General features: G+C 39.5%; 2 pseudogenes across 1 annotated transcript in view; one reads left to right on the forward strand and one right to left on the reverse strand.

The window, feature by feature from the left end:
- Positions 1 to 209: 209 nt before the first annotated feature.
- LOC102875202 lies at positions 210 to 5,007 on the reverse strand (annotated as a pseudogene).
- A 143-nt stretch (positions 5,008 to 5,150) lies between these two features.
- LOC102875613 overlaps positions 5,151 to 13,038 on the forward strand; it is a 16,687-nt pseudogene continuing 8,799 nt past the window's right edge. Inside the window, exon 1 of the transcript XR_438853.1 lies at positions 5,151 to 5,195. The product of XR_438853.1 is annotated as a tropomyosin beta chain-like (transcript). The remainder of the gene's footprint in view (positions 5,196 to 13,038) is intronic.

Consider the following 13,038-nt stretch of genomic DNA (forward strand, 5'->3'; position numbering starts at 1 on the left):
CTACTGGAGAGGCAGCCACGGAGGCAGAAGGTTCCCACTTTACTCTCAGCGAAGAGATGAAGAGAAGTGTGTATGTTTACGGCTCGCTCATACTTTTTCTTCTGGTGTTGATATTTCTTGCCTTGCATTTTCTCTGAAGACACCAAATAAAAACCCTCTTCGTACTTTTTAAAGATCCCATGTCTTCACAAAAGTGTTGCGTTCTTATTTCAGGGTTTCCTCCCAGCCATTTTCAACGTAATTGGCTTACTACAATACCGACATTCACCAAATATGATGTTGAAGCTCTGTCTACTGGTCAGCAGTCCTCTCAACCACTGGTATAAGCATATCTGATGGAAAGGTTGTCCACACTGGGGATTATCACACACTTGGTCAGGAATTGCACCATCGAGTTGGAAAGCATAGCAGATTCTACAATCCATAGTAAAATCGGATTTTTCCAGGATACTGCGAGCTGGAAAATCAATTTCTAAAACGTCTTTCAAGTTTTGTAACAGAGTATTTTCTGGATCCCACAAATGTATATTCTTGCTTAGCTTAATTCCCAGGGGTTTTATCACATGGTCAGCTCCTAGAAAGTAACACTTGGGAGGCGTGGTGGGGTGCCTGGGGTCAACGTCTATATTTACTGATGCATTATTCCCTAGTGCAATCCTGCGTGCTGTGGCGCTCTGGGTGGGTTTCTCTGGCTCAAGGACCCAGGTCTTCTCATCGATTTCATCCATAGCATCCCAGAATGCCTTCAGTGAGTCCAAAGCTGCTAAAAACTGACTGTGAATGTTTTCTAAGGAGCTCTGTGATGTCCAAGACACAGGACACGGAACTGGAAAATCCACCAAACAATCTGGTGCTTCTTCTGGATACTTCGCCGTCAACTTGAGGGTGATGTGATGCTCCCTACCAGACGCATCTTTGGCGGTTAACTTGATGGTGCAGAAGGAAGGATCCACATACACGAGTTTGTCCCAGCCGAGTGTTCCCAGCTCTTCAACGAGGCGTGAGTAGAATTGTGGAGGAGGTGCCTGTGCATCTCTTGCTTATTCTTTAAAGCAACTTCCAAAATCATCTTCAACTCCATCATAAAGCTCATCAGATCAGGAGAGTGCTGCATTCTCTGTTGTATTATTTGATGGTATCCATTTAGTATTGTTCTCATCTGCCAACTACAGAGCAATCTGTGCCAAGATGAACCCCTCGTAGATGGTCTTCTCCCGGTTCTGGGGCAGGAGCAGCGGGCACAGGCGCAGCAGGCTGCCCTCCATGTCCGCCCGGACTCGGCCCCCGCAGCCCACAACAAATTTTAAAAGCCCTCTTTGGAGATCTTGTCACCATTTTAAAAATTAAAATTCTTTTAAAGAATTATTATTTAAAAGTATAATCATTTTGAATTTGTTTCAAATAGATTGTTTCAACAAATTGGGCTGTTGTCTCAAATAGAGAGCTTTTTGGTAATTGGATGTCTTAGCTTTATCACTTCCCCCCTCCGTGAAAAATGGTGTAATGCTTTAGGTAGCTTTTGCCAAGAAAAACTATGGAGTAATGCTAAAGTGGAATGGATTGTTAGGGCAATGATTCGTCAGACTGCAGATGCTTACAAGTAGCATCCTTTTAGCAAATTAAGTGGCAAAAAAGCAACCAGCATATCAATGCAGTTGCATAAGTCATATTACTTACAAGGGTCAAATAAGAAAAAAAAAAGAGGTGAGTGAAGATTATGTTTTATGAGTTAATGAAAATATAAAGAGGCTGAATGTATTTTAGAAATATGAATGTCATATATATGTATCATATCTTCTGGGAAACAGACACCAACGCAGAAATACATGTATTTTCCAGAGAAGAATGCTTTAATGTGCAAAAGTAAACAAGTCCAAGTGCAAAAGGAGACACATTGCACTGGAAAATCTACAGTAAGAGACCTTTACAAATTGTTGAGGAGTAATGATGTCAGTTTGAGGACTAAGATGTATCTGATTCAGATCATAGTTTTCTCAGATTACTTGCTATGCATCTGAGAGCTGGACAATGAATAAGGATGACAGAAAAAGAATTGACGTCTTTGAGCCGAGTTGTTGGAGAATAGCACTGAATGGAGAGCCAAGAGAACAAACAGGTATGTCTTAGAGAGGGTACAGCTGGAGTGCTCTTTGGAGGCAAGAATGATAAGGTTTTGCCTCACATATTTTGGTCATATTGTTAGGAGAAGCTATTCCTTCGAGAAGGACATGATGATGGGAAAGGTCGGTGAAGGAGAGGAAGACCCTCAACCAGGTGGATTGACACAGTGACTGCTGCAATGGGCTCTTGTGTGCCAAGGAGAGTGAGGAAGGTATAGGATAGAACAGGATGCAGACCTTTTGTTCACAGGGTTGCTATGAGTGTACTCAATGGCATCTAACAACAACAACAACAGTGACCAAGCTCCATCATTAGTGGAGAGCTGCTGGGGTGCCCTTGGTTTGAATATTGCGATGGACTCCAATGGAAGGTGGTCAGCAGACTGATCTCTTCAATTCTGTTCTGAAAGGCTACCTGAACCGTGCAACTACAACAATGCCACAACGTGTGTTATGCCAAACACAATAAAGAAAATAGAATTCTGGTTCAACCAAGTTTCTTCTGTCCTTGATAGATGGAAAAACAAACAACCCAGCTGATGTGGAGCCAACTCCATTTCTTAGCACGCCTAGGAGACCGAGTGGAACTGCCTCCGGAGTTTCTAGAGAAATCGCAATGGACAGTCTGCCACAGCTTTCTCCTACAGAGCTTCTGCTTAGCAACAGCTGACCAGGGTCCCTTCTCTCTTTGACTAATAGGAATTGATTTTTTTTTTGAAGTGTGACTTTAAATTAGAATGCTATTCTTTTATTCAGAAGCCCATCCTCGTGTTTCTAACTCTGATTCTGGTTTTCCATTCACTGTGGGTGGAAATAAATTACAAATGTAATGTCAAATAATAAATAAAGGGGGAGAAGCCCTCAATTTCCTTGTCACCAAGCTGAAACAAATTAATAGCTGACCCACAAACAGGTTTTTGGGAGGCTATAAACTGTACTGAGAAAACTGTCCATCTTTCTCCGTAAGAGTCACTGGTAGATTCAAACCACCTGAAAGGTGCCACCTTTAGGGTAGCAGTGCCAACTCTCTATAGTAGATAAGAGCCTATTCTTATTATAAGTTTTGAGTGTTTTGACTCACATAAGATAAGGTAATTGTTAGAGGTTATTTATTAAGCAATTTTGAAACAAGCTTCTTATTACAAGTATTATCATTTATGAATTGGTTTCATTCAGGAGCAATCCAGAGTTATAAGACATATAGATAAAAAATGTTTCTTTTTTTCTTTTAAAATATTTTTCTATTTATTAATTTACTTTTTTGTTCATTAATTGTTGCACATTTTTCGCCCACACCCTCCTTTCCCCTTCTCTAGTCCACTTTGCAATGCACCTCTTGTTTCAGGTTATTGTCATACATATAATGCTTAATCATAAACTCCTTTCAGACATTTCTTAACCCTCATCTGTTCCAGTGCAGTGTTCATTATCTATCTACTGTTTGTCTATTTTCCTCCCAACCCCCCATGTCAGCCCTATTTTATAGCAACAGTATTATGCATTATTTGTCCTTTTGTGACTGAGATATTTCACTCAGCTAATATCTTCCCAGGCCATCCATTTTGTGTACTGTTTTACAAGTTCATTGTTTTTTAATTCTGCATACTGTTCTGTTATGTACTATGTACCATAATTTTTCTAATCATTAATTTTCATATGGGCACTTGGGCTGCCTCCATGTCTTTGCTATTGTGAATAGCACAGCAATAAACATGGGTGTGTATACATCTGTTTGAATTGCTGCTCTGGTTGCTTTTAGCGTATATTCTCAGCAGTGGCATTGCTGGGTCAAATGGTTTTTCTATTTCCAACTTTTTGAAAAAGCATCAGACTTCCTTCCATACTGGTTTTACATTCCTACTAGCAGTGAATAAGAGTTCCAATCTCTCCATAGCCTTGCCAGCATTTGCTGTTTGCTGCTCTGTTGAACTTTTCTATTGTTGCTGGGGTGGAATGAGCTAGGGATATTGAACAATTATGAATTTCTTCTTTGGTGAAGTGTCTATTCCTATTTTGTGCCCTTTTTGCAGTTGGGTTGTTTACCTTTTTCTTGTTGGAACATTCTATAAATTTAAAAGATGATGTTTTTGAAAAGATGACAGACTTGAAGATTTATGGCCCACCATAGTAAGGCAGACACTATGTAGAGAAGCAGGCAGATGCAGCTACAACAGAGAGACACCAGCGATGGTTAAGAGCCACCAGAACCTGAGAAGAGGCACAGGCTGCTCCTCTTAGAGAATTGTGGGCACTTAACACAGCATATGACCTGGTACTAATACTATTAAGCAATGATCCTGCTTAACAAGAACAGCAGTAACACCTGGGAACAGTAAGTGCTTGACAAGAACAACAGCAATGCTACTAAAATGTGTGCAAGATCAGTGGTTATTGCGGTTAGTACGTTTCTTGTACCCATCATTCTCCCTTGCAGCTGCTGGTGAGTTCCAACTGCCAGAGAGTCACTACGTTTCAGTAAGCAGCACAAGTTCCTATGGACTGAGCCAGTAGAGCTCCCTAAATATGTTTGTGGAGTAAGGGTTATTGTAATATTATCCAACTAAAACAAAGTGTAGCAGTGAAACAGACTAATCTAAAGGACAGATGGATCACTTGAACCTCAACTTCCATGACTGAGATCAGGAGAGCCAGATGATGCCAGATTACTAGCGTTGACCACTCAATAAAGGGTCATAGTAAAAGATCTTGGCTAGAGTGGGAGGAAATGTGGAACACAATTCAAAAGCAGAGAAAAAGGCCAGGCTTGCTGGTCAAATAGATAACTGAAGGACTCTCCTAGACTATGGACCTTAATCACCCTTCAAACCTGGAAGAAAACTTACTCTTCTGGTTCAACTTTCAGCCAAACAATCTCCATCTCTCTCATTGCTCCCAAATGAGATCTCACACATAGCTGACTATTGGGTTTCCCAGGCTGTAAGTCACATGGGAGGAAAGTGCTCATTTACTCCCTGCAAAGCCACTGGTGGGCTCGAATCTCCAGAAGGGAATGGCCTTCAGCTTAGCAGTATGACCCCCTATGGACTTCACAACGAGAGCTCCTTTCCAAACAATGTGAGCTGGTGGTGTTGCCCTTGAGTCAGCTGTGACTCACAGCGACCCAGTGCACAACAGATCTAAGCTTCCTCTATGCTGTAACACCCTCACCTTGCCAAAGAGTTGCTCTCCTGCACCTTCAAGTCAAAACCAACCCATCACTGACCTGCCAGTGGGGTTTTTAGAGGGAGTAAATTGCATAGAAGGAGACTGTCCATCTTTGTTCCACTGAGAAGCTCATGGATCCAGGGCGCACATGTCTGGGATTGCAGCACAAGCATATTTGCTCCATAGAATAACCAACCATAAGCAGTCAAAAGGGTAGTAGTTGCCCAAGGATAAAGCCTAGATGGTAGCAAAGGATAAGAAAGAAGGAATAATGGAAATGATAATTACAGGGAGGTAGTGGGAAATACTCACTTCCACTGTGAATATTATGATTAATGTTATGAAGCAAAATGTATATGAATGATCAAATGGTTAAAGTTTACTGTTTGCTTTGTAAATTTTCACTGAAATCGCAATTGAAAAACTAATTGGAGGGCAGAAGTGTATATAAGACAAATCCATAGCTTGACTTTTTTTTCACATTTATCAGAGTTATTCTCCTTGATTAACTTTGTTGTTATTGTTGTTTAATGCTGTCGAGTCATAGACGACTCATAGCGACCCTATGAACGAACAGCCTGAGCACTGTGCATACATAGAGTTTCCAGAGGCAAGCCATTTTGGAAGTGGATGCCGCTCCTGCTTCCGGGCTTGATTTAGTCTGGAAGCTCCAGCCAACACTGTCCATCATGGGTGCCCATTACCACGGTTGGCACATCACTGTCACAGGCTTCAACATCACAGCAACCATGAGTTACCACTGTACAGCAATGCACAGACCAGTACTATACAGCCTAGAAGAATGTTTGACAGGAAGACAATTTGAACCTGGCCCTGACCCTAACCCTAACCCTAACCCTGATTAACTTTATGATAAGTAAATATTATAAGTATAGATATAGTTCTAAAATAAATGCATATAGAAAAAGAAATTGATTCTGCATACAGTACAACTGGGAAAGTGGTTTTACAATTTAAAAATTTGGAAAATCTTTTACAATACAAATTTAAATTTCTCTATCATCCCAAGGAATGCCTGGAAGAATAGAGTGGGTTAGAAGGCAGATTGTGATTGGTTTTGGTGGTTTTTTGTTTTTTTAAATGAATACTGCTGTTGTTAGGTGCCATCAAGTCAGCTATGTCACATAGTGACCCTATGAAGCAAAGATCTGAAACATGCCTTACTCCGCACCACCTTCATGATTTCTGTCATGCTCAAACACATTGTGGCCTTGTGAAAAACACTGTCAGTACTCAGGGTACAGTCTCAGCTCCTTTTGGCAACTGGTGAGTCAGTATAATCCCCTGACCTGGGTCACTCCCATGCTGGGGATGGTGTCTTCTAGCTGCCTTGTGTGTGTGGGCAACATAGGGTCGGAACCAACTCATAGCAGATCCTGCAGTGGTTTTTAGAGGCAGTTTAATTGCATGTAAGGAGATTGTCCATCTTTCTTCCACGGAGCAGTTGGTGGTCTTGAACCATGAGCATTTGGGCTTGCAGTGCAGCTTCTTGCCACTAAGCCACCAGAGCCTGTATCAATTTGCCTATAAGTTATGCATAGTATTGGCCTGACAAGTCCTTAAGAAATCCAACCCAAAGTTAGTTGAGTGAGAGTGAAGTTTATTAAGCAATTTTGCAAAATTGGGCGTTCAAACCCAGACAAAGAAGCAGGCTGGTGCATCTTCCACAGTTACCAATAGTTTGTGGTGTTTTTTGTCTTTGGGTTCTTTTCCCCCAATACTTTAAGTTTACAGAAAACTTGAATTTCCATGTGTTTGTTGTTGGACAATTTCCTCCCTCCCCTGCTCCCTAGTCCAATTTGCTATACACCTCTTATTTTGGATTATTGTCATGCAAATAATACCTAATCATATATTTCTTTTAAACAGTTCTTTTCCTCATCTGTTTCAATGCAGTGTTCATTATTTATCGCCTATTTTATTAATTTCCTCCCAACCCCCATGTCAGTCCTGTTTTGTAAGTGGCATTATGCAATATTTGTCCTTTTGTGACTGAGATGTTTCACTCAGCATACTGTCCTCCAGAGCCACCAAAAGTTTTTATCTCTCAGTTTACAAGTCCCTTCCCTGATTCTTCATTAGCTCAGTATGATGGGTTGTACCATCTTTCCCACACTTCCTCTAAGTCTTATCTTTTCTCTCCCTTTCCCTTTATCCTGTTTACATACACATTCCAGGGGCTCTGTGTTGTATCATGTTGGTTAACAATTTCTGTTTCTTTTGGGCTAGCTTCTGGCTCATTACCCCAGCTTTCATTCTTTCTATGCTAAAGATGGACCAGCCTAAAATCTATTTCTTAAAGGTAATTATTGTATTACTCTACCTTGTTGAGGGAGGGGCTTCTTTTCTTTTGCTGTTCCTCTACCTTTCTCAGCATGATGTTTCTCTCTAAGGACTCCTTCCTCCTGAAAATATTCCTAAAGTAAGTGAGACAAAATTTCACCATCCTTGCCTCTAAGGAGCACTCTGGCTGCACTTCAGGCAACCAGAAAAAGAATTTTTCTGGAATGAAAAGGAGAGTTCCACAAAGATGACATGAACATTAACCAAGTTCCTGAGTCTTGTGGGGTTAAGCACGAAGCAGTCTTGACCCAGCTGTGTTTTTCAATGGATTTTCCATTTGAGTATCAATCATAGCTGGCAGTTTCCTCCACAAGCCTCAATTTGATGTCATAACCCTAACCTTTTTGAAAATCAAAGGTATATTCTTTTTAGCTATTACTTCCAAAGATAGAAAAGAATATACAGTGAAAAATGCTATTGTTGTGTGCCATTCAGTTGGCACTGACTCATAGCTGACACTCCATTGTCTTTCTAGAGCCTGTAACTCACACAGGAGGAGACAGTGCATCTTTCTCCTGCAGAGCAGCTGGTGGATTAAAGATGCGTGCTTTGGGCTCCAACTCCATACCTATTACATCTCCCTTTTCCCCCTGCTCGCTACTTAAAAAACCCATTTACAATAGAGTCATATCCAACCTTATAAGTGCTCTGTACAATTTTCACTTGTTGAGTTCTGGGTAGTAGATCACCAAGCCTTTTCCCTTCAAGGAATCTCTCGGTGGACTCAAACCTCCCACCTTTCAGTTAGCAGCCTAGCACATTAACCATTGCACCATCCAGTAACTCTGCTCACTACTTCTCTGGGCCATTTACTAGAGAAAGCATGGTTACTAATTTCTTGTGTATTATTTCAGAGAAATATTCAATGCATCAAATGTATGCATATATGTATGATACTCTTACTTATATTATGTAGGTTATTCTAGACTTTATTCTTTTCGCAGTATACTTTAGTGCTTAGTCTGTTAGTGCATAGAAAGATATTTCATTTTTAAGATAAAAATTTTCTTTTAATTGTGATTTTAACAAGTTTACAGAGAAGTTAGATTTTCATTCTTTCATTGTTGCACATTTTACCCCCTCTTTCCCTCCCCCCTCCCCAGTTCACTTTTTCAATTTTTTTAAATTTTCTGCCAGTTTATTTACAAAATTTGAATACATTGTTTTCAAGAACAAATTCTTTCAAATTCTCTCACCCCCTCACCCAACAAATTGTACAACCCCATGATTAACCCACCCCTCCCCCTGCATATCCTCATTCCTCTGCTTCCAACCTCTCCCACCCCTCTCAGATCCTTATATTCATTCTACAGTAAGGGTTTTATACAATATTTATCCTTGTGAGACTGAGTTAGTTCACTCAACATAATGCTCTCCAGTCCCTCCCATGTTAGGTAATCATTTACAAAATCATTGCTCCTGTATCCTGCATAGTATTCCATTGTGTGAATGCACCATAAAACAAACTGAGATTTGTATACCAGTGTTCATAGCAGCATTATTCACCATCCTAAGAACATGGAAACAGCCCAAAAGTCCAACCCAGTGTACTTTTAAAAAAAAATATTTATTTATTGTTGAACAATTACCTCCCTTTCCTCCCCCAGTCCTCTTTGCACACCCATGTTTATTGCTGCTTTATTTACAATAGCAAAGAAATGGAAGCAACCCAAATGCCCATCAACAAATGAATGGATAGAAAAACGATAGTGTATTTACACAGTGGAATACTATGCAGCACTGAAAAACAATACACTTGTAAAACATTACAAGGGTAACCCTGGAGGACATTGTGCTGAGTGAAATATCTCAGTCACAAAAGGACAAATACTGCATAGTACCACCACTGTTAAAAGCAGGCCTGACATGGGGGTTGGGAGGAGAATAAGAGTGGGTAGATAATGAACATTGCTTTGGAACAGATGAAGGAAAGAGCTGTTTAAAAGGAACATATGATTAGACATTATACTTGCAACAGTCCAGAATAAGAAGTTCATTTTTCTTTTAATGGCTCTTCAGTATTCCACCGTAACAATATACCATAATTTAGTCATCTTCCTACTGTTGAATATTTGAATTGTTTCTAACCTTTGCTATTACAAATAATGGCACAAAGAATATACTTCTCTAAGTCATTTCTGTCAAAGCAGAACTCTCTTTGTAGCAGACTCTCCCCAGGATTTCCAAGATTGTAAACAGCAAGGGGATAGATTGCCCATTTTTCTTCCAAGAAGCTGCTGGTGAGCTTACACCACCAGAGAGGTAAGGTGTAACCTTGGATAGCAGCATAACTCAAATTGGACTATGCCATCAGTGCTCCCTGGAATATAGTGGATATACACTACTTACCAAAGTAGGTGACCATATCTTGCTTTGGTGTTTTGGGTTTTTTCCCCCAGATGGTCTTTGTAAAGAATTGATTTGTGGGAACTGTATATTTATATAATGGAAGTTAGCTTTCTAGGTATATCTTTTACTTTTAAAAGTTCATGTTCAAGAAAAGTTTATATTAAAAGTGAGCTGGGTTTTTTCTATGTTACATTTTCAATTTGTTAGTATTAATGTACATTACATAAGGGATATAGAGAATAATGTATCTATTGGCATAGGATTATCCATTGAAGCTAATTTCTTTTCCTTTATAGTCTCTTATTGCTCTGGAGTCAGAACTGACCCATAGCTGACCCTCCAGTGGGATTCTAAGCTGCACATAGCATGGGAAGAGACTTCTCATTTTTCTCCTATGAACCCCCTGGTGATTTGAGCCCTTAGAGAAACGAGGCCTTTGAGTCACCTTTACAAATTCTTTTGGAATATGCTGCAGAGCTTCTTGTAAAAGCTTCCTTTCAGTAGGGTGAGTGATTATCAGCAAGGACATGTTAAAATTTGTAGTGGTAGTCCTATGAAGGAATCTTTTTTATATTTGTTCACTCCATGAGAATATGACTCTTTTACTTCACTCTTTATCTTTTTCAGTGATTTGTTCTTCCCCCTGAATGCCATCCTTAACAGCTTGTTATGTTTAGAATGGGAAAACATAAAAACAAAGTGAAACATAAACAAAGTTAAGCCTTTTGTAGCATCATCTCCAGTGACAGATTCAAAACTGTATTATAACCTACTATTTCAGGAGCATATAGAATTATTCTGTCACATCTGCTAAGTGAAACTATATTAAATTGTATTTTGTTGGCAGTGTCACAGCTGTGATTGGCAAATTCTTAGAGCAAACTTTAGCAAATGAAACAGCATCTTCAAAGTTTGTTTTGATTTTGTGACTCATGATAATTTTTTTAAGGGCTCTACACCCAATGAATGGCAACTATTGTGGCTTAGTGGCAAGGATTTGTATTACCAATGCAAAGGTTCATGGTTTGAATCCACCAGCTGCTACATCAAAGAAAGATGGACAATCTCCTCTGGGTCCATTTATTGCCTCTGAAAACCTACTGCAGGATTAGCTATTGGTAGGTTCCAACTCGATGATATGTAACAACTACACCCAGTGTTTACAGATTATTAAATGAAACATTTTTCTATTCTTATAAAAAATGATAAGAAAACATAATGTACTAACTAGTGCCATCTTCCTGTGATGAGGATTTTTGAGAACTCTTTAAGGAACCCTTAAGGATCGAAAGATGTTTATCTACTTGCAAAGACTATAACTTTCAGAAGATTTTCTAGACTGTTCCCTAATTTGTTGTAACTTTTATCAGATTTCCTGCATGTGCTCGTCTAGTCACACTTAATTAGTCGCAATGCTCCTTTAGAAAAGGTTTGTTCTAAAGAAAAGCATAACTGTTATCTTTGGAATTTATAAATATCTGGTCTAGGATTTCCTTAAGCTTGTCATCTGTTTCCTCATTTCAGAAGATGAAACAGTGTTGGGCTGTGTTTAAAAAAATGCCAGATTTGTTTCGCAAATGCAGGAAAAGCAGCACTTCCTAATTTGCTTAGATGGATGCCCACATGATCTGAAATTATGTCAGCTCTGGATGAGCACTGACGTGACAAGGGAAGGAGCTGGCTGTTTTGTGTGGGTGGGCACTTGGATGCTTGTGTGCGGTGTCTGGTTGAGAGTGTGTGCACATAATGTCATGACAATTTTCACAGAAAGTCAGTAGTAAAGTCAGGTCATTCCTTAACACTTGATAAAATGTGCTGAACGAAAGCAAACATTCCTGATTTTACTAAGTGTATTACCTCTGATCATGGATTCCTTTCCCTTATTGAAAAAAGATAGTATTTCTTCAGCACTTTGTATTTCATTCAGTTCTTCAATGAATTGTTGTTAGCTACCATTGGTGGCTCATAGTGACCCTGTGAACAACAGCTCTATCTTGCACCAGCCTCATGATCTCTGTTGTGCTCAAGCCCGTTGTGGCAGTCACTGTGTCAGTCCATCTTGGTGAGCGGCACACTCTCTTTCACTGTCTTTTTCCAGCTCCGATTCCTCCTGATAACACGTGCAAAGTAGGAGGGACGAAATTTCACCAACCTGCCTCTAAGGAGCCTCCTGGGTACGCTTCCTCCAACACAGAGCAGTCCGCGGGATAGTTAACACTCTTTGCCAACACTACAATTCAAAGATGTAATTTTCATTAATCAATTTTTAAAAATATTTTTTATACCTCAAAACTCAAACTTCCTGCCGTTAGTAGGCTCCAACTCATAGTGACCTTCCCTCAGGTTTCTGAAGGTGTGGATCTTCTTAATGGGAGAAGACTCTTCATCTTTCTCTCAGTTTTAAAATAACAGCATAGTATTTCCCATGAAAGTGTTTAAGATGAACTACATTCCAGCGTTGTTTTAGATACTTAGAGTCTGCTTTTATTTTATATAACTGTGTAAAAAATGTTCATGACTCGAGATGTAGCTAAGAAGTCTATTTTATGCAGAGATTTCCCTTATTCTATAGATAAGTGATTAGTGAGCATTTATCGTTCTTACTTGAGAGAATTTCTGGAAAAACACGGACAATTGTTTGTTTCTGGCACAATTAACTCCCCCTCCTTTTTTCTTAAAAACGTGTTTCAGATGAAGAAATTTTGCCAGGGACTAATCAACTTTCTTCAAAGATTTTCCTTAAACTGTACCCTTTATTCTTGATTGTGTATTTATTTTACTGATTATGCCAGTCAAACATGTTTATTTTTATAAAGCCAAACAAATGAGAAAATGAAAATGTACTACAATCTCACTTGCCATTCATTAATAATTCCTCTTAGCCATTACCTATCACTCCAGAAAATTTTTGAGTACCTATATATTGTTAAGGAAGAAATGGAGTGCATAAATATTGACATACTAGGCATTGGTGAGATGAGATGTACTGGCATGGGGCATTTTGAGTCGGATGACCATATGATATATTACTCTGGAGATG

The sequence above is a fragment of the Elephantulus edwardii genome, unplaced genomic scaffold, assembly GCF_000299155.1.
Source record: "Elephantulus edwardii isolate Elephantulus edwardi_28Jun2011 unplaced genomic scaffold, EleEdw1.0 scaffold00029, whole genome shotgun sequence".
Classification (NCBI taxonomy): domain Eukaryota; kingdom Metazoa; phylum Chordata; class Mammalia; order Macroscelidea; family Macroscelididae; genus Elephantulus; species Elephantulus edwardii.